We start from the raw sequence: 22,615 nt of genomic DNA, 5'->3' as shown, positions 1-22,615 counted from the left end.
GGAACATTGAAAGAGAAGCAACAGAGATGCAGACATCATCATGCAGCCAGAGATGCAACCATCAGAAAGCATGCAGACAAACTTGTTATTGGTGGAACATTGAAAGAGAAGCAACAGAGATGCAGACATCATCATGCAGCCAGAGATGCAACCATCAGAAAGCATGCAGACAAACTTGTTATTGGTGGAACATTGAAAGAGAAGCAACAGAGATGCAGACATCATCATGCAGCCAGAGATGCAACCATCAGAAAGCATGCAGACAAACTTGTTATTGGTGGAACATTGAAAGAGAAGCAACAGAGATGCAGACATCATCATGCAGCCAGAGATGCAACCATCAGAAAGCATGCAGACAAACTTGTTATTGGTGGAACATTGAAAGAGAAGCAACAGAGATGCAGACATCATCATGCAGCCTGAGATGCAACCATCAGAAAGCATGCAGACAAACTTGTTATTGGTGGAACATTGAAAGAGAAGCAACAGAGATGCCGACATCATCATGCAGCCAGAGATGCAACCATCAGAAAGCATGCAGACAAACTTGTTATTGGTGGAACATTGAAAGAGAAGCAACAGAGATGCAGACATCATCATGCAGCCAGAGATGAAACCATCAGAAAGCATGCAGACAAACTTGTTATTGGTGGAACATTGAAAGAGAAGCAACAGAGATGCCGACATCATCATGCAGCCTGAGATGCAAGAGTGATATGCAGCCTTCAGCATGCAGCCTGAGATGCAAGAGTGATATGCAGCCTTCAGCATGCAGCCTGAGATGCAAGAGTGATATGCAGCCTTCAGCATGCAGCCTGAGATGCAAGAGTGATATGCAGCCTTCAGCATACAGCCTGAGATGCAAGAGTGATATGCAGCCTTCAGCATACAGCCTGAGATGCAAGAGTGATATGCAGCCTTCAGCATACAGCCTGAGATGCAAGAGTGATATGCAGCCTTCAGCATACAGCCTGAGATGCAAGAGTGATATGCAGACATCATCATGCAGCCTGAGATGCAAGAGTGATATGCAGCCTTCAGCATGCAGCCTGAGATGCAAGAGTGATATGCAGCCTTCAGCATGCAGCCTGAGATGCAAGAGTGATATGCAGACATCATCATGCAGCCTGAGATGCAAGAGTGATATGCAGCCTTCAGCATGCAGCCTGAGATGCAAGAGTGATATGCAGCCTTCAGCATGCAGCCTGAGATGCAAGAGTGATATGCAGCCTTCAGCATGCAGCCTGAGATGCAAGAGTGATATGCAGCCTTCAGCATACAGCCTGAGATGCAAGAGTGATATGCAGACATCATCATGCAGCCTGAGATGCAAGAGTGATATGCAGCCTTCAGCATGCAGCCTGAGATGCAAGAGTGATATGCAGCCTTCAGCATACAGCCTGAGATGCAAGAGTGATATGCAGCCTTCAGCATACAGCCTGAGATGCAAGAGTGATATGCAGCCTTCAGCATGCAGCCTGAGATGCAAGAGTGATATGCAGCCTTCAGCATGCAGCCTGAGATGCAAGAGTGATATGCAGCCTTCAGCATGCAGCCTGAGATGCAAGAGTGATATGCAGCCTTCAGCATGCAGCCTGAGATGCAACCATCAGAAAGCATGCAGACAAACTTGTTATTGGTGGAACATTGAAAGAGAAGCAACAGAGATGCAGACATCATCATGCAGCCAGAGATGCAACCATCAGAAAGCATGCAGCCTGAGATGCAAGAGTGATATGCAGCCTTCAGCATGCAGCCAGACATGTTATTCATGGGAGTTACAGATCGAAGGCAAACACAAATGAAATATAATCCTGTGTAAGCCACTGAAAAACAAACCAAGTCTTTCAGAGATTACATATAAAGCAGATAATGCATAAATGCTCAAGGCTTTTAACATCTAATTTAGAGCAGGAGAACAGAGAAAATCAATAAGAAAATTGGGTAGTAATGGTACTGAGTGCCCTGGTTGTGCTTACTCAAGCAAAAATTTGCACGCAACATTACCCCTAGAAACTACTTATGTAATGTAATATTTAGTACCATACCAATAAAATCTATAATTGTCATTAATACACTTAATAATTCCATCTAGACCATTATTATTACATTCATATCAACAGGAATTTGTGCAGCCTATATGACCACATAAAATACTTGAACAATTTTGTACATTTTCATTATCTTCTGCAGTTTTTTGTTGAATCATTTTATCTTTTTTAATAATTTGAAGAGTAAATTCTGACAGTATACTGTACATCTTTTGACCCTAGGATTAAGAAGTCATTGTCAATGACATAGTCCTTGATTACTTTTTAATGGCTGTGTAAATTATGAACAATGAAAAATGTAGATTATAAATAAATGTGGGAGCATATGCAGCACTAGTGCCGCTGTGACCCATGTGTTATGTTGAACAAAATTAGTCCAGGCAAGCATGAGAAACAGTTGATGATTTGTTCAAATGTTGATTTTGGTGTTTTTTGAACAAAAATAGCCACAAGTCAGTCAAAGGTCAACATAATAAAAAAACGATGCGCATTATGACTTGACAAAATCAGTCTGAGAAATGAAGTAACACGGACATTTGGACACCCTGCCAGGCAAACAGATACCAATACATAAAGTTTCCTTAATGTTCAACAGGGACTAAAAAACCACGCAAATGAACTTTGTATGACAGATATAACTTTTAGAAAATGTTGAGCAGATAAACCTTTTTCAAAAATTCTACAGGTTTTTTTTTTTTTTTTTTTTTTTTTTTTAAAAAAAATTTAAAAAAAAATCTACAGGTTATCAGTTCTTAAGTTTGACTGATTTGAAGTCATGCAGCGTGCATACAAATATTCAAGTACATTCATTGTAATGTGCATGGTATATTAAACATGATGCAGTGCCACCAGTGAGGTGCTTGTCAACTTCTGTGCATAACAATGAGGTAATTAACATATTATCAATCTTTCACCACCATTGCCCACTTTTGCGACTTTCTACAAAAGTTAGATGTTCTATTGGTGAATATAAATGAAACAATTTGCATATCATCAAACCCTTCACCTCCATCACCAGTAATTAGCATATTATCAACTCTTTCATCTCCATCATCTACTTTTGTTACCTTCAACACGACAGTGTCATCCAAAAATCTTATCAAAATGTATCCATAATATCAAACCTCTCTAAACCAAATCCTGTGTAAACTGGAAACCTGTCCAAACCCAGTCCTGTGTAAACTGGAAACCTGTCCAAACCCAATCCTGTGTAAACTGAAAACCTGTCCAAACCCAATCCTGTGTAAACTGGAAACCTGTCAAAAACGAATCCAGTTTAAACTGGAAACCTGTCCAAACCCAATCCTGTGTAAACTGGAAACCTGTCTAAACCCAATCCGGTGTAAACTGAAAACCTCTCTAAACCTAATCCTGTATAAACTGGAAACCTGTCCAAACCCAATCCGATGTAAACTGGAAACCTGTCCAAACCCAATCCGATGTAAACTGGAAATCCGTCCAAACCCAATCCGATGTAAACTGGAAACCTGTCCAAACCCAATCCTGTGTAAACTGGAAACCTCTCTAAACCCAATCCTGTGTAAACTGGAAACCTGTCCAAACCCAATCCGATGTAAACTGGAAACCTGTCTAAACCCAATCCTGTGTAAACTGGAAACCTCTCTAAACCCCATCCTGTGTAAACTGGAAACCTCTCTAAACCCAATCCTGTGTAAACCTGTCTAAACCCAATCCTGTGTAAACTGGAAACCTCTCTAAACCCAATTCTGTGTAAACTAGAAGCCTGCCCAAACTCAACACTGCGTAAACTGGAAACCTCTCTAAACTCAACCTTTTGGACAAGAAATGCATATAAAATTAGAAACCAGCCTAAACTGAACTCTGTGTTACAACTGCACACCATTTCATGGGACAGCCTAAACATAACTTCAGCAATTCATCCATACTCTTGAGACATAAATCACAGTAGTATTTAATTTTCCATTTCAACATCTGTTTTCTTAATAGTATGGCATATTAATGGCCAGAGATGACAATGTCCTGAAGCAAGGTTACACTACTCATTGCTACTAGGCAGACAAAGAGATACTAGCCCAATCAATTCCAGATGACATGCCCAGAATACATGAATTACACCTTGCACATAGACATGCCATTACAGAATCAAGAATTAGGTAATCACGATAATTGACACATGACTGCAGCAATCATGTGCTTTCTCTACCAAACTCTTTATTGTGGCTTTGTGTGGTACTAATCAACAACAGTACGAGTCAAATGTTAATAATTCCTCCACTAATCCATTAATGGTCCTAACCTAACACTTTGTGCAACGTTTGTCATAGCTGTTGATCTATTTTCAGACTCCTTTCATCAAAATTATTTTTTTGCCTTTGTTTTGTATTTGCAGTTATTTATTCTAATAGCTATATCTTTCAGTCCTATTTATTTCTAGTTAAATATTATTAATAAATTGGATAATAAAGCTTATTATTATTATTATTATTTCATCAATTTTATTAACAGTCAGACCATCTACAATTATTATATTCACTTGCCATTCACTATAAAATGAAACTCAAAGAATATTTTGAACTTTTAATAGATTTTCCTAATCATTATATTGACTTATTACACACTTAAGAGTTCAAAGTAGTCTTTCTCCAGACTTGACAATTACAGTGTCAATATTCATGAATTCTGACAAAACATAGGCCAATTCTACATATGTGTAGTACAATGGACATGGAAAACAGGTTAATAGAAACAGTAGCGATCCCACCTGACTCAATTATACACTATAATAAACTGTTGTCGTTAATATCAAATTACCCCCAGATCCATTTCAAAGTCTTGATTGACAGGTGGACTGTCATCCATTCACTGTTCACTGTCCAGGATTACTCACGCTGCGGAGAGCCATATCTTGAATCGGTGGCACATGTGGTTACATTACGGCATTAAATTGATAATGGTATTCTGAGGTGTCAAGGGCTAACAAAGGTGACGTACAATGCGTTACCTGCGTAAACAGACACATTTGTTATTCTAAGTTGTCCACAGGAGAACTAGAATAGAATCTAATATTGCCACGGAATGCTGCAATTGTGGCATACGTGATACATGGAGTGAGAGTATATTGGAAGAGCAACTTTTCCATTTATCACCTCTGAGAAGTTAAATCCCTGGTGAGGGACCAAACATGGGGTAATGAATAGTGTAGGAATCACTGAAAAGACATTTCATTCCGTTGTGTTTTACATCTTATCTGCATTAATTGTCTTTTCAGCCTTCACTGTATGATAGCTTGTTTCCCATGACGATTGGCATGACTGATCTACTCGCAGTTAAAATACTGCTTTTTTTTCACCACTACCGCAGAGTGCCGTGATTGTTATTATGCCAAATTTGATGTGGTTACAATGAACGATGCACTAACAAAAGTGTCTCCATCCTCAAGAGGAGGTTGTTGTCACTCTATTTCATGAGCAGAAATGAGAGAATGTCCATCACTGGGCTTTAATTCTGTAAGGTTATCTCTGTGTGCTTTCAGAGTATTACGACCTGCCAGTCGGGCCATCAAAGAAAGGTGTGAAACAATTTATCTGTCGGGATGCATGAACTCATATAAGATAAGACCGCTTTCATATTCCGCGCTCACAAAACAAAACCACAATGTAGAGAGCTGAACAATACCAGTTTAATGATATCAAAAATAGATTCATCATATGAATTTTATTTTAATCACTGTACAAGTATCCGATTGTCTTCTCTTTAGAGGAAGCACCTTGCCAGACCGCCATCTTTGAACAGATGTTGTTTTTTTTAGAAATATTTTTAAAGGAATTCATGTTAAAACTTTTTTTCCTAAGAAAATAAATAGTATTAGCCAAAATTTCCAATACAACCTGTATTATACTTCTCATCAGAATATGTACCCAAATGAAATTTTGAGTCATGAGAAAGCCTTTTGACCACAGGAACAAAAGTAACTGTCTCAAAAACACCATTTTGATGGGGGTTTGATGCATTTTCTGTGTGAAAAATAAAAGTAGTTCAGTGACCATACTTTTTTTCCATGATTTTGCTGAAATCTGGTGATAAGTTTTAATGGCAACCAACTACAAAATGTACCTTTTGTATGTATTGTAGGAAATAGAAATGTTTTCAAAGAAGTCAATAAACTTGTTATATATTGCTGAGTAATAGGCTACATTCAGTATAATGCACAATGAGGACGGGGGATCATCGTGTTTGTTTCCATGGCAACACAGATGATGCATTCACTAAATCACTTTTAAAGGGTTTAAGCTCGTAACTAATAATATTTGTAATTAATTTAAACTCAGCCATAGAACAATTAATTTACTTACTAGATTTCGGAAAAAGCTCATGTTAAATTAGCCACTCTGATTTTCCTCTGGAATCGCAGTGGCTAAAATCACATGAATGGGGGATCGTAAGCAATCTATTTTGTCGTCATATCAACAGCTACCAAGTAATGAAAGAAGATGGATAACTGCAGGATATCTTTGAAATAATAGGTATATTGAAATAAGAAACGTATACAATAAAAGATATCTATACTGAAACTATAAATAGGGGGCTATCAGTTTCTTATCAATACCAATTTTGCTCTGAGCAAAGCTTCCCAACTGTAACCCCAAGCATAGAATTACACATTGAAGCATTACATCATATGAGCTAATATTTTTTGACTCACAATAGGTTTGACAATGTACTGTGCTGGTATTATTTAATATTGATATAAGCATGGAAGAGATAAAAACTGTCTTCTATTTGTATAAAGAATCTACTATGACACAATCAATGGATACTGGGTTATTGGATTTCCAGTCACGTAATTGTAACGATATACACAAAGAACTTTGTCTGTCCATACTAAACATATCGACACATGCATTTCTTTTTGCTAGATGTCATGAATTATTGAGATAATTAATAACGACATGAAAATTTCTACCTTCTGAGTTTTTCCTTTTATAATACAAATAATTTCTAACATGAACTTCAATCCGCAGATAGTAACAGGATGTGTAATCCCTAGATAATCTGCATAAGACAATTATTAAAGTGACAATAGCTATAACTAATGATCGTTTTCTCAGATTTTTACATTTAATAAAAACATTTAAGTCATTAATGCCAATGTGTAATGGTCATCACCAAAATGTGGACATTGAAAGCAAAGCATATACATATATACCACTGTTGTAAATCATATGCAAGTGAAAAAAGAGTGCAGCTGGGTTGAGCACTGGCCCATAGGGCATCATCTAATAAAATCTAGTTTGTCGTGTGAACCTCAGGAACTATGGTGCGAGACAACTTTTCGAGGACGAGATTTCAAATACATCGCCATCTCTCTTTCTATCAGACAGCCTCTCATTGATCATTTTATGTTTCATTTCCAATAATAATGTGTGTCATCATCATTTTCTACTGTCCACACCATGTGACTGATTACAAGGAAATGGTGACTACTTGATCCCTTAGTTTTCACATCACATTTTATGTGTCATTAAACTTGTAAAATTTGCTCATTTGTATGTGGTTATATTTGAACAAAACAAAAACAACAGCTATTGCTACTTTTAAACATAACAAAACATTTAATTATTAAATATATGTGTTTACAATGAAGCAAATATGATACTTTTAACGGGAACAAAACATTTATTTATTAAGTATATGTGTTTACAATGAAGCAAATATGATACTTTTAACGGGAACAAAACATTTATTTATTAAGTATATGTGTTTACAATGAAGCAAATATGATACTTTTAACGGGAACAAAGCAAAATTGACATGAATTTCTGTTGCCATACTGGCTCTATTAGAAGCAGAGTCATTTTGAAAAAGTTAACGTTAAAAAATGCATGGTGTACGTATTTATTGCTGAAAGTGTGGTCATATTAACCTTAGATGTGTATCTTTCAAGCATAAGATTCCAGGATGTGCATTCAATAAGGCAAGCGTAATATCTCAGAATGTGATTTTCTGTACAATAATTGATAACAAAGCAATGAAAATTAAAACATTGTCGTCATCACCATCGTCTTTTTTTTCACAATCAATAAACACAAAAGGTTTTATCTAGAGAAGAAAGACAAAACTACTTCACTCTCAAGAAATTGTTTTTTATTGACCAAAACAATTGGCACAGAGATCAATGGTTGTACGATCTGCATTAAGCAGACAGCAGACTTAAAAGGTGTCAACACTGTCTGCATATTGATTTCAGCTTGTCTTACTGATCTAAAATCAGCAGTTCAGGTACACTTTCATTGAAAGCTTTGAGATCATGTGATGTGCCTTGGTTAATAAAATAATATTGTGAGCAAAGAGATGGAAAGACAAAGAATACAGGCATAATGCAGCAGTAAACAATGTTCTTGGCATCCATTAACTATTGTAACGGGCAAATACCTTTTATTTCTTTTTATTTTTGCTGAATCTTAGCAGGAAATTAAATAATATGAGACTACCCGGTAATGTAATTTTTCATCACAAGAGGGCACTCAAACATTGCATGAGGGCGCTATTCAGAAATAACTTTTATATTTGATATAAGCTGTAAACACACATAGCTTAATAGAATGGAATAATAAGATATAGCTAGCATTAAACAATTCTCAATATTGCATCTTTGGGGAAATGGTTTCCTGGCTTTCAGGGGCACAATGTTATCATTTGTCATTTACTACCTACTGAACAAATCTGACAGAGGTCCACCCAAGGTACATATATACACATTGTACCAAGCATAAAAGCACAAAGATTTGCTGTTTTCAAAAAGAAGTCAAAAACTTAAAGTTGATATCGCTGGACAATCAGTGTAGCCTAAAATAAAATAGAAGAAAACTACTGGTAAATAACTACAGTGTCTATGTAAATACTATTGACAGTATTGTTTCTTATGAATGTAAATAAATGTGAAGAAATAATCAAAGAGAATTTTAATAAAATATTTTTTTAATATTTAAGCTTTTCCTACTCCATGTTTTTTATCTCAAAAGCTTGTAATAAGTTTCCTATTCAAGATATGTAGCTAATGTTCATACAAATTAAATATCCTTTTCATCACAAATTTGAAAAAGGTTTCGTTGTGCTTAATTGATCGAGTCTAGACACAACTATTCCATATCGAGGCTAGATTTATTAAAGACGTGTAGAGGTCATGTGATAATGATGTCAAAATGTTATTGGTTATCATGACAAGAAGAAAATATGTGTGTGTGCTATACTCGTTTATAAGAAAACACAGAATGCGGGTTTAACGACAAGTAATTTCCAATTTATCAATAGAGTTCCCCTGAACTGTTGTTACCGATCGTTTCTTGACAAACAGAGTGAAATCATAAAAGTAATAACGTCTGCGTACATTGCACACTCCTTTGAATTGCCAATTATAGGCGAGTGAAATGAGATTCAAGACTCATGATTTAATCATGTCTGTCAAACTAAGCAAATCTAATTCCTAATACCCACGTTTTTAAAAACAATATGTATGCACATCACAGGAATATTAGCTTCCTGTCACAGGATTCTTTAGAACAAGGGTCAATGTACTCAACCCTTTTCTCAGAATCTCAATTGGAGGTTCTGATTTTAAAAGAAATGTCAGAACCTCATTCCTGACTTCTGTCACATTTTGTAAGTACAATATCATAAAAATCTGCCATCAAAACAAACAATATTGAGAAATAATTAAAACAAAATTGTAGACTAGAACCAATTTTTCTATTTTTTTAGATATTTAGGTCAACAAATCAATAACAATGATCACTGTGCAAATAATAAATTACTAAATATTGGAAAAAAGTGAAAAAAATGTAATATTATATGTAAGCATTAATAATGTACCAGTACTAAAATAGTCATTATACATTGTATTTGATTAACATACAGGAAACTTGGAAACAAACTTAATTGCTGTTCATAAAATACTCAGATTATCATAAATTTTCCGAAAGTATTCAAATTAAACTGGACTCGAATTTAATTTACGAAACTCAATCATACAAACAATCATCGATTCCACATGATTTCAATATCTCAGACGAGACAGTTTTGCAGCATTTGTAAAAGATCTTTTATTTCAGTCATAAAAATGGCATCACAGTGTCGGTTCAAATGCTTTTTTTATTAGGGTCTGCTGTAGAGAATACCTCAGGGCACGCCGACAATCACAGACAATATCTCATCAATCTGTCTGTTCATTTTTGGGTAAAAATAAATTAATAGTTATATTACAATCTTATTTTGAGCACAATGGCGGCTTGTTAAAAAGCACAATGCAAACTCCTTGCCATCATTGGGAGGCTCTCTTGGGCAATAAATTATATGGATTTTGCCGACAGACAGGGTTGATTGGATGAACAAAGGCGACAAGTTGTCTGCATACTTATTATGCAGTAACTTTGTTACTGTGGAAACATGACTGGCACTGCAATCTGATTAAAATCTGATGTAGTGTACGGGCTTTAATTATTTTGCCTATAAACTTATTTTAATTTTATTTTTGATTACTTTTGTTATTAATGCCCTTTTATTTTATTATTTTACTTTGATTTTGATTTTGTGATTTTTTTAATTCTGCCCTACCTACCTACATCTGATCCGACGCCTATGTAAGTCCCGTTCAAATCTCGCGTAAGTAACAGCCAATCACAGCCCCCCTTTTATACAGGCTGTCGGTTGCTTACTTTTCAGTGTAGCGATACTCTACGGGCAATCTTTCTGTACATTATATTTTGCCCACTTGAATAAACCATTAATAGAAAATTGCTAGTATATTTTTATTTGCAAAAGAAATTCCTCAGCATTTTACAATTTTTGTCATTACATTGAATATTTTTTTCACTTCCAACAAATGTGTACACTTCCAGATACATCTTCGCCAGCCAAGGTTCGTTCATTCAGTCATCGCTTCAATTTTACATCACTGAGCATAATTATCTAGAATGGAAGCAAAAAAATACGTAAATCGTAATGATTAGAACACTGTAAACAGCTATAGTAAACAATGCAAACTGATTTTAAATTGTATAACGGTCACCGGCCCACGGCATCGACGCAGAAAATTGGAGCAAACAAATATTTCCTGATCGATTGCGATGTGTTCCAAATAAAAAATATTTTATTCCAGTCCAAATCAGCTCAATTACTTTAATAAAGAGTTATTGTATAATGTACAAAATGTTGATACAATTTGATGAATATTTACAGCTACGGCTTCAATACCGTAGACGATGTTGGCCCGATCTTCAACAAAACATCACCCGTCTCCAGGGCAGGCGACTGGAAAAAGACACTGGTGTTCGGTCGAAACGATGGAAAAAAAATCGTCACTCCCAGAATAACTATGCAAAATAACGATCTAAAGTCGAACCATTCGAGCCACAATATTAACATAAAAATGACTTTCGTTGCATTTGACAATGATAAACTTACCGTAAAGCCGTGTTATTCTCGGTCGCTAACGTCGGTATAATCCGCTATTTTATTTGAGTTATAAATAAATAAACGCTGCTCAGACTGATAAGTATGATATATTGAAGATAATATTTGGTAATCGTAGTCCTAAATAACTATTAAAAATAGCTAGACACACTTGCTTCTATGCTATCCATAAAGAGTGGTACGTTATCACACTTGCTTCTATGTTATCGATAAAGAGCCATTGCTCGAAACGTCTAGCTATTTTTAATAGTTATTTAGAACTACGATTACCAAATATTATCTTCAATTTTATTTGAGTGTTTGCCACCCGACTCCGCCCGGTGACGTCATCATGTGCGCTATAGAAGGAGGTCTGTGATTCGTTGACTAAAATCGTCGATAGTGGGTCTCGTTGAAATCTCGTTACATAGGCATCGGCTCAGATGTAGGTAGGGCGGAATTAAAAAAATCACAAAATCAAAATCAAAGTAAAATAATAAAATAAAATAAAATAAAATAAAATAAAAGGGCATTAATAACAAAAGTAATAAAAAATAAAATTAAAATAAATTTATAGCCAAAATAATTAAAGCCCGTACACTACATCAGATTTTAATCAGATTGACTGGCACTGAAGATCAGGACTGCCCTCTGTGGATGTCAAATACCATCCATAATCTAGGGGTATGTGATATTAAACTTTGTTACTGTGGGAACCTAACTAGCACAGGATATCAAGACTGTTCTCAGTGGATGTTGAATACCATCAGTAATCTAGAGGGTATGGATTACATTAGGAAAAAAGTGTGACAAGTCATAGGCATAGAAACTCATCTGTTGGGAAACACTTGCACATGATAAAAGTTAGGAAAGACAACAGTGATACTAAATGTCCCAAACTGTCACTTGGCACTTTTTTTTAAATCAAATCTGAGATTGTCCACAAATCATACATGTACCAAATGTAACTGAAAGTTATCATTTTAGTGCAAAATTTTATGCATGTCAATAATTTCTTAATATTTGACATAATTTTTCATTGGCTAGAGATTTTGTATGAAAAATCCGAAAAAATTGATTTTGTTGACAGGTGACACAAATTGGATGACCTATAGCAAATTGGTGTAACCATTAGAAAGAAGATTAAAAATTATAAAGCTAATGATTTTTATTTTATCTCTTTCTGAGATTGAAAATGGCCACCACTAAAATGAGATTCAGGGGAAGTCACCTAATTGTTTTCACCATGGAAACAAGTATGGACACTCACTTTCTCATTTGCTTATGGTCATCACCTTGACTTCATAGTAAAATATCAACAATTTCAAATTTTGACCTATTTTCTATTGTATTTTTCTGTAATCCTCCTGTACAATTATATCAACACAAAAAAAACTTAAATTGTAGAACTTACTATAAAATCAGGATATGACAATCGTTATCTCTCTCTTTCAATTTAACCCAATACATTATTAATACTTCCAGTCCAATACACTTGTCCATGTACCTGACCACAGCGTTAAAACCCAACAAAATTGCATAAACTAACCTGCAGGCCATGGCTCTAGAGCCAGCTTACATTTTCTAATCAAGATATTTTGTGAGTCATTATAAAGTCTAATTGCTACAAAGAGGTATTACTTCTAAGAAAAAGGCGAACACTATCTCTGCTTTTCTTCAATCTTAATCTGACCTTAAGACACTTGTTCAGTGTGAACACTGAGTCATCCAGGTGGACACACAAATTAATAGAAATGTACGTCAATCTTTGTTTTTTCCTCCCCACTGACTACGCAAGTCTAAAGGATTCATCTGACACTGTGCAGGCCAGAGCGGATTTACTCTCAATAGGCATTCTTTCAACATTCTTTTGTGCTCAGAGAAAAAGGGTATCAGGAAAGACGAGGCGGTAATAAGGAAATCGGCAATTTAGTAAGATTTCAATCGGAATGTTTTAGCATGATTAAATTGCATTAAAAAGTTGTATGACTCCGTCAATAACAAGGAAAACACATTTATAATGTGATTTGTGTTTTATAAAGCAGTGAACACCATGAGAGTTGCCTTTGATAACAGATTTTGAATTTAAAAAATGTAATGTTATGATCGATATGTTAAGAAACAGATAAGATTGAGTAAATTTACAATGAGGTGAGAAAGATGATGAGAACTGAATGACAAGATGGAAAGCAGTGAAGAGGAAAGAAATGTAGGCAGAGGTCACAATAAATCCTTGTAACCACTTCATAACAAATTTGTTATGGGTTGACATTTTTTGCTACATCTTGTATCATAATTTTTTAACTCTATAATTTTAACTTTTAAATTTTCTTCACAAATTTTTATAGCAACATTTTAAACATTTTTACATAATTTATATATTTCTTTCTTAATTTTGAACTAAATGGACATAATTTACTATTGTCTTCAGGTTTTTTTCAAATAGTTTATAAATACCAAAAGAATTATGGAAGGATTTCTTGGTGATAGGTGACAAACTTTATCATCTGTGTTTATAAAAGAGTTACTTTTTAGGCAAAAAGAAAGCTTATATACAGGACACAATATCACTTCTAGTGTAGTCTTGATTACTAGGACATGGTAGTCATGCATCTTAGTTTGAAAATGGTTTTTAGGCTGAGAAAAAAAATATCTCTGTTTCTCGTTTCCGCACGCATCATTTTGAACTATGCGCCTTGCACGTTGTTTTTTTCCTTCTTAAGCATTCCAAAATGCACTTGTACTCGCACTTGTCTCAAATTCCCCCCATTTTAGCTCAGTATTGAAAAAAAAAGAAATCGCCTCGCTGCCTCATTTTTAAATTTCCATGAAACGAGAAACAGAGAATTTTTTTTTTTGGCCTTAGGTGGTGGTGGCAGTGTTTGACTATCATTGATAAAACTTAATAATTTGAGGAAGGTGACAAACGCTGATGTCCTTCAGAACATTTTAACGCTATTCAAATCAGGTTAACCCAATGACTAGCGTTTACTTATACTCACAATCCTTATCCCCACAAACACCTTCATAAGAAGTCTTTGTCTTTATGCACCAAAACACATAAAGCATTTCTTCGTTTTTTTTAATTAGATAGAAACAGCCATGTTCACAAGTTGTCCAAAGGTTGACTGACTTATCGTTCATACAGGTAGTTCAGGTGAACAACAAAAGATGTCTGCCCTCTAGCGTGGCCAGACAGAGAAGCCAGACAGACACCATCCTCATCAATTACATCAAAGCATGCAAAACAAGTCTCACATATCACCTTAGTCATTAAGCAACTATATTAAATTTATCTACTGTTTGAGAAGGAAACTGTTTTTTTTTTTTTTGTTTTTTTACAGATTATATATTTAACAAATTTGGGAGAAGTGTTTTAAAAAAAATTCAACATCCTAATGAGACGACATGAGAAATAATTAACACCAGAAAACGATTAAAAGGCTGGAATAAATCTTTTTAAATATATATGTACTCCCTCCAGAGTTACTGTGTTAAAAAAAGCATCATTTCTGAAAACTTTTATTTATTAACATTTGTACACTGATCACATTACAGGAGTTTGTACATATTTCAGTTTTCTAAGACAACAATGGGAAATATCTAAATACAATGATAATCACATTTTTAAGTGATTTTATTTAGCTGCGGAAAACAGGATTGCAGCCTGCAGGGTATATTTGTATGCAATATTTAAGAGTGACAATTCAATAGCAAGAAATCTAACAAGAGTGCAAGGGGGATACAACACAAAAAAGGAAATGCCATTTCCTAATAAGACTTACTAGAATGTAAGTCACGTAAACTCAATCACACATGCACATAAATGCATTTCCTCCCAACACAGAGTGTCTCGAGGAGATGAAAAAAGTTGTTCTAAAAGGAGCTTCTTTATTGGTTAATAATCACTGAATCACTGAAGTGTGATGCTTATTGACCAATGCGTGATGAGATACTATAGAGAGAAAATGCTTCAGCTTATAGAGCACTAATAAAACATGGGTTCAGTATGGTCGTAATTTATGAATGACAGACACATGGGATGAAACGCTGGAAGTGTCAGTCTATAAAAAAGACATGTGGTAAACCATATAACTTTCACGATTTCAGGATTGTAAGGCATTTGTGAAGACTTAATTTGTTGAAAGTGACTGAGACGCCATGTTGTACCGTAGGACCCAGAAGAAATTTTCACTGACTTATCTAATTTGAGAAAATTTTTCTCTCTCGAAAATAAAGGTGCTTATAGTAGTCAAAGTACATTTCAATAATTATCTTAAAAATAGCAACGAAAAGTCAATTTTGATTGAGCGTTGACTGCCTTATGAGTTTAGTTTTAATGTTTTTTTAAATCATTTTTTTTTAATTTCTCACTAGCACGAGAAGCAAAAACCTTTTTTTCTTTGGCCTAAAGTTCAAGCTACATTATTCTGAGAAAAGTTCAACACAGAAGAAAAAGAATTAATGAGAATAAAAATGTCATCAGTTTTTTTGCTTGGGGCGCAAAATAAGATCCAGACTGCATTGATGCGTGTACCTTGACACGTTTTGAGAATACAAATATACATCTTTGCAAACCAAATGTTGTCTCACATAATACAAACACAAATCAAAGAAGATAATTTAATTTAAGTCATTAATTCATTTTATACAAATTCTGCAATCTCATTATAGATATCAGTAGATTTACTCTAATGGTTAATGGCGGCTTTTGATCTCCATTAAATAATTCTATGATTATAAACAAAGAGACACATTTACATTAACTATATATTCTGCTACATTAGAAGTTTCTGACACCACATGTTCTTGGACATTTTAAGCATGGTACCAAACTTAACAAGGTTACCCAACAGCATTAATATATCTTTATACCGGGTAATATAATCAGATAATTACTATATAAATTAGACAGATTAAATTTCATTTATTAGTATGCAGTTTACTGTGAAATGACTAATTTTCACTGGGTTTAAATTTCGCTGATTTACTATTTCAGGCATATTCAGAGGGTTTTAAATCCACGGTTTTATAATTTAAGATAATGTGTTCTATGCTAAATTTTAAATATTCACTGGGTTTTAATTTAGCGCATTTTCCAGTCAGTGAAATAAGCAAAATTAAAACCCAGTGAATAATCAACCCTTTTACAGTATATTCAAACCCTGTCCAGTGTGCTATCTAGGACTGAGTCAGTCAAGAGTCAGCTTTGTTGACTGAAAAGGTTGGACTTCATGATATAATAATATTGTATGTAAATGTATAGGTGACTTGAGGCACATTTATTTATTTTTTTGTTTATGAAATGTGAATTTCATTTTACCAAATTACAAATTTCAACAATATAGTTAGATCTTTGTGTATCAGTAGAAAATACATCACAATTCACAGCAGTAAACAGGCTAGAAATGTAATAACCACATTGGTAAGTTTTAGTGGTCACCAAAAAAGAGGCAAAAACAGAGATAACATAATTATATACATACATGCAATTTTTGGTGCATGTTTGCGTCTATTTGTGATGCGCTTTCAAAAAAACAAATACAGGAAATTGTTTAATCTAAATATACAGGCATATTTATGTGCAAGAAGGGACATAAATTCCTTCACTTTGAAACCAAAAGCTTCTATATAAGGAATATTAATGTTACCATTAAACTTGCAAAATTTGTGGGCTGTTTATTTAGCAAAAAATTGTCTCACCACCCCATTTTTGATAAACACATGTTGACCAAAAATGTGTCTGTTTTTTGTCAGGCTGACTAGTATTTCACTGAAAATCTAGTAAATTCATTTTTTCCTATGTCAATAAAATCATTGAAAAAAGTTACTGTAATGTTTTAGTGCTTGTATGTTATTTTCACTGAATGAGTATATTTCACATAATAGTGACAATATTACTTTCCTCAATCACATGACAGATAAACTTTGCTTTTACTTTGTGGTTGCATTTCACAACCAAAATGGTTTCCAGCTAAAATAAGGAGTCACAGGAGTACAACACTGAATAAAAACTGGGATACATTTTCACATAAGATTTTGAGAGATAACAACACATACCTGTATTGGCAGTCTTCTATCTGTACAATATCTACACAATTTTATTTACACAAGTCTGTAAAAAACAGAAAAAGTTGTTAAATAAATGATAATTATATCTTATTGTATTACATGTACAGCAATATTCACAAAAAGAATATCATGATTTGCAGCTAATTTGCATAATTTAGTGCATATCAATTAACATAATAACCAAACAAAATTATTTTTAATGTGTTATACATGTACAATGCATGCAGACATCACAGTCACAGCTATTTTTTTACAATTTTTTGCATATCAATTAACATAATAACTAAATGATGTTTATTGTGTCACACATGGATGCACCTTTTTCATGACATCACAGAGCTGCAGTTAATTTGCATATATTAATGTGTGACATATTAATTAACATAATAATTTGCATACAAGATGTACAATATACTAGCAGGGCTGTAGGTTAATTTCAATTTTCAATATTGCCAAATTTGCACCTTTAGTAGCATATTACAGACTGAACAACCACTGCAAACCAGTGCTTGCTTTCACATTGATGCCATGAATGGCTGTATCTGTGGCGGACATTTACAACATCATTGGGCTTATGTTTTGATGTAAACCATTAAATTAATTTTTGATAATTTGTGGTTGTTTGTGAGATTGAAATGCTGATAACGTGTCAGTGACACAAAAACTTACTCTTTCAGTTTTCATACAGACATACAATTTCTATACAGTATTCAAACACTATAGTTTTCCCACCAAAATTTGCATCCAACATTTGTTTGTATTTTTTTAATTTCTTTGCTAATTTTGAACCAAATGAACATAATATTTCACTGCTGCATCAAAACTCAATAATATTCTATGAAAAAAGGCAAAAGTTGTCTTCAGCATTAAAGGGACAAACAGGACAGTTATGGTGACATTAAACAAATCAATCTATACTCTATTAGCCTACATTGGAAGCACTGTGCATAACTGTAGCAGAGATAAAATTGTTTCCATGACAACAAACTAGAATTTGAACTCAATAGACAGTTATAATGACGAGAGATCAAGAGTGATTTGACAATTTGATTTGTTCGTTAACTCATGCATATCAAAGTAGTTTATCACGACATAAAATATAAATGATGTGTAGAGGCATCATTTTATGAAAAATGTTATATCGGTATAAACCATTTAGTGATTATATACACAAAGTAGTAACCATACACCGATATTATTACATTTGACAGGCTGGAATAGGCTGAATTGATGCACCATGAAACATTGTATACAATGTACACATGAGTTTAACTGATGTCACATGTCATTGCTGTTTTCATTCCGATAGATGAACATTGAGTATGAAGGATATGTACTTCGTAATAGCCGTATCCAATGACGTTTCCAAGATACCCATTGACTTTCACAACTCAGCAGCCATGGACAACATAGAGGAAAACATGCCAATAAATATGAATATCAAAACATGAGATGGTAAAAGGGTAGGCGGCTTGTCAAAACTGTCAAGTTGATTGGAATTGTATGTAGGATGCATTAACATAATGTTTTTATTTGTAATTCACGTTAGTTATGACACGTCACACAGAAAGAGTCAAAACACTATGGCTGCGTTAGCGTTAATGAGTGTTTCTACGAATGTACTATCATCCCTTCAGGAAGTCGACTTTGAAAAGCAAAAGTGGAGTAGAATATGCATCAGAATGCAAGAGAGTGTTTCCTCCCTTTGAGATTAACGTCATAAGGCACCTAAAGGTACATTCTGTGCAACCCTTTCCTATTCTCTTTGTATGTGTAGCAGCCATTACGAAGCTCTAATGGCCATAAGTGGCATTGTTGTATTAGTGATGTCGAATTCAAACGTCAAACGCAATTGAACATAATTTGATAAGTTAAATATTAATGCTGTGTTCAGAAATACAATTCAATAAAAAAACTGTTTGACACCAGACAAGTATATAATACAAATAGAAGCTAAACAAATGTTGACTGTAGAGGGCAGCATAACTGCATATTCACTGCATCAATGCATGAATAATGTAGTTTTTAGTGATTGGCAGTTTATGTTCTTACTATATTTACAAGTCAGTGACTTACTGGCAAACTGCCAAATAGCAAATGGACTACTAAGAAGGCAATGTATGTATGTTTGTTTGTTTTTTATTTTCACATTACAAGTACTTTAATAAGCATATTCTTGTTTTCTTTTATTCTTTGCCAAATGAATCCAAAATATTTATTCTTTTGTAACATATTTTGATCAATGTAAATACAAAATTGATCAATGAACTCCTTGATGAGAATGATATTGTGTACATACGGCAATAAAAATGATAGGTTATGGATAATAAAATTGCCCAATCAGAGGACTTGATTCACCTACAATTTTTCATTGAATAATCAGGTAATCTGAATCACCTAAAATAGTATTTTACTCACAAATCAAGTGATCTGATTCATGTAAAATGATATTTAACTGAACAATCAGGTAATCTGATTCAACTACGATGATATTCACTGACCAATCAGGTGATCTGCTTCATCTACGATGATATTCACTGACCAATCATGTATTAAATCTGAATCATCTATGATGATATTTCACTGACCAATAAGGTAATCTGACTCATCTACAATGGTATTTCTCTGACCAATCAGGTGATCTGATTTATCTACAATAGTTTATTTTCACTGACCAATCAGGTGATCTGATTCACCTCAATGGTATTTCACTGACCAATCAGGTGATCTAATTCACCTTAATGGTATTTCACTGACCAATCAGGTGATCTAATTCACCTTAATGGTATTTCACTGACCAATCAGGTGATCTAATTCACCTCAATGGTATTTCACTGACCAATCAGGTGATCTGATTCACCTCAATGGTATTTCACTGAACAATCAGGTGATCTGATTCACCTCAATGACATTCACTGACCAATCGGTTATTCTGGTTCATGACAATGACACCTCATGACTGACCAAACACAGTAACTGGTTGACATTTCCAAGTACTCTTCATAACATAGATGTGCTGTTAGCTCATAACATTGAAAAAGCTTATCTAGAAGGTAAAGAAATGTATATTTTTGGTGACTTTAATTATGATGTTCTATCTAATTGTACTCATTACTTGTTTAATTGCTTAGCTGATTTAGGCTTTTCTCAAATTATTAATGGTGTTACAAGGCCTGCGTCCGGTAAATGTCTGGACCATGTTTATGTAAATCATAATGAAAACGTTAATTTGGCTCTCATTCACAACTTGGGCATTTCGGACCATAACCCTATATTCGTGGTCCGCAAACTCCGTTCCTTCCCTCAATCAAACAATCATGTTTCTATTCGTTATAGAAATTTCAAAGTGTTCGTTGAGTCTCTTTTTTTAGCTGACTTTCGGAACACGCCTCTAATTTCCGTTCACAACATTACTGATACTAATTTAACTTCAATGGTGAAATAATTAAAACAGTCAGTTTCGAAAAGTCGCTCGGGGTGGTTTTAGATAAAACTCTATCATGGGATCATCATGTTGATATGCTTTGTAAAAAGCTTAGCCAAAGAATTGGTGTTCTTATGAGAGTTCGCAGCTTCTTACCTATTTCCGTCAGAAGAACATTGTATTTTTCATTTATTCAGTCGTTATTGGACTATTGCTGTATAGTATGGGGAAATACAAGTCAATCAAATTTATGTCGGGTGTATAAGCTTCAGAAAAGGGCAGTTCGTGTTATTTCCTCTGACAACTTTAGCCAATCGTCGTTCGAACTGTTCAAGAAACATAATATCTTGCCTATCGATTACAGAATATCATATTTTCTAGGTATTGTAATGTATATGGCAACCAATGGCTTGGCGCCTTTATATATAAGTGAAATGTTCAGTCCTATCTCCCAAACCCACAAGTACAGTACACGTTCCTCTCTTAAAAATAATTTACGCATTACTAAATGGAAAACATCCATGGGTCAGAGGACGTTTCAGTATAGAGGGGTAACCCTATGGAATAACTTGCCATTCCATATCAGAAATTCAGCCTCTTTAGGCATTTTTAAGAAAACCTACAAAATTTATCTGAGTGAAAAATTTGTTGTACATGGCTCAAGCCTATAATATGTATATTGTATTTTTTGTCCCTACAGAGGGCCCAATGAAAATTACTTTATTGTATATTGGCCTACCCTCTTTAAATAAAGTGTTAAAATTAAATTAAAAAATTCTATGAACCTTAAGACAAATCTGTGTGAGAATAATTGTAATATACAGTTATGAGTTCAATCTCAGCCAAGTAGATGCTGCATCGTACATTTAAATTACTCATTCCCAGAGATTGCTTTTAGCATATTAGTAGCACAGGCAACACAAAGTAAATTCATTGGTCTTAAAAACACTAGATTATGAAAAGAAACACTGGTTTTAAGTGATTAGGTGAAGTACATGTGTAGACACTGAGGAAGAAAAGAAGAAATTTATTAAATCTTTTCAGATAACATTGCAATATCACGATTCTCTCATCTTTTTTATTGATGAAGCAAAAAAAAAATAACATACAGCAAACTATGATTTGATTTAAGATGGCCTTTATTGAAAAGAAACAAGAACATGGCCATCACCTTGTCACTCTCCAATAGGTCAATTTCAAGTCATTACAGAACACTGTACTTTTCTCTCACTTTTCTACTGACAGACATGAATAATTTTACTCCATACGTTATTGACATTATTCGAGGTATATTGTTGTCAATGTGTTAGAAATCAACGCTACAATACACAAATGGCTGAATTTGGCAGTGATTTTAAAAAGAAATCTAGTTCAATTGAGGTTAATGTCAAGATCAACAATCATAAACCAAGCCTAGGTGTTGATTAGTAAGTCTATAGAAAGAGTTGACAATAGGGAAAAAAACAATATTGTATACATGTCAGAAACATCCATAACAAAGAAACAGACAACAATGCAAGCTCATCAATCATATTTTTCATCAAAGAAGATGAGTAACAAAGATATAGTCACACACTTGTCAAGGTAACTAAATAGTTCTACCACAGCTCTTAGGCTGGATGTAGGGATATGTTGTTAA

The 22,615-nt window shown here is 34.2% G+C and overlaps 1 protein-coding gene across 2 annotated transcripts in view; it reads right to left on the bottom strand.

Annotated features, from left to right (window-relative positions):
• The window catches only part of LOC100371081 (uncharacterized), a 144,597-nt gene that overhangs the window by 95,235 nt on the left and 26,747 nt on the right, over window positions 1-22,615 (bottom strand). For both annotated transcript variants that reach the window (XM_085498042.1, XM_085498041.1), the window contains one exon: window positions 17,541-17,595. The gene's annotated coding sequence lies outside the window, so the exon portion shown is untranslated. The remainder of the gene's footprint in view (window positions 1-17,540; window positions 17,596-22,615) is intronic.

The sequence above is a fragment of the Saccoglossus kowalevskii genome, chromosome 4 (genome assembly GCF_978046115.1).
Source record: "Saccoglossus kowalevskii chromosome 4, keSacKowa6.1, whole genome shotgun sequence".
In the NCBI taxonomy this organism is placed as follows: Eukaryota; Metazoa; Hemichordata; class Enteropneusta; family Harrimaniidae; genus Saccoglossus; species Saccoglossus kowalevskii.
Note: the sequence above shows the minus strand (reverse complement) of the source record. Positions and strands in the feature narration are given on the sequence as shown.